Raw genomic sequence first — 375 nt, forward strand, 5'->3', positions numbered from 1 at the left:
TATATATATATATAATATTATTAACTATAAAACAAATTATGAGTAGTGGCTTTTTATATGTATTTTATAATTAGGGAAACATTTAGAGACTATTTTATATCCATTTTTTTAAATTATTTGCTTCGATAATGCCTTTATATGGTATGTTTGTTAACTGACAATTTTCAATATCTTGTATTAGGTACCTATCCCTTTCCAAAATCTTACTTATTATATAAGGTCCGCGATATTTTTCTGATAATTTTCCATTATTTTCAGCAATATTATGATTTTGCCTAATAACAACATAATCACCTACTGAAAATTTTTTCGGAGATACACTATGTTTTCTAAAATAATTTTGACTATACTCTTGAGATTTTTCAATACCCTCTA

Source organism: Lucilia cuprina, chromosome 6, assembly GCF_022045245.1.
Source record: "Lucilia cuprina isolate Lc7/37 chromosome 6, ASM2204524v1, whole genome shotgun sequence".
Lineage (NCBI taxonomy): Eukaryota > Metazoa > Arthropoda > Insecta > Diptera > Calliphoridae > Lucilia > Lucilia cuprina.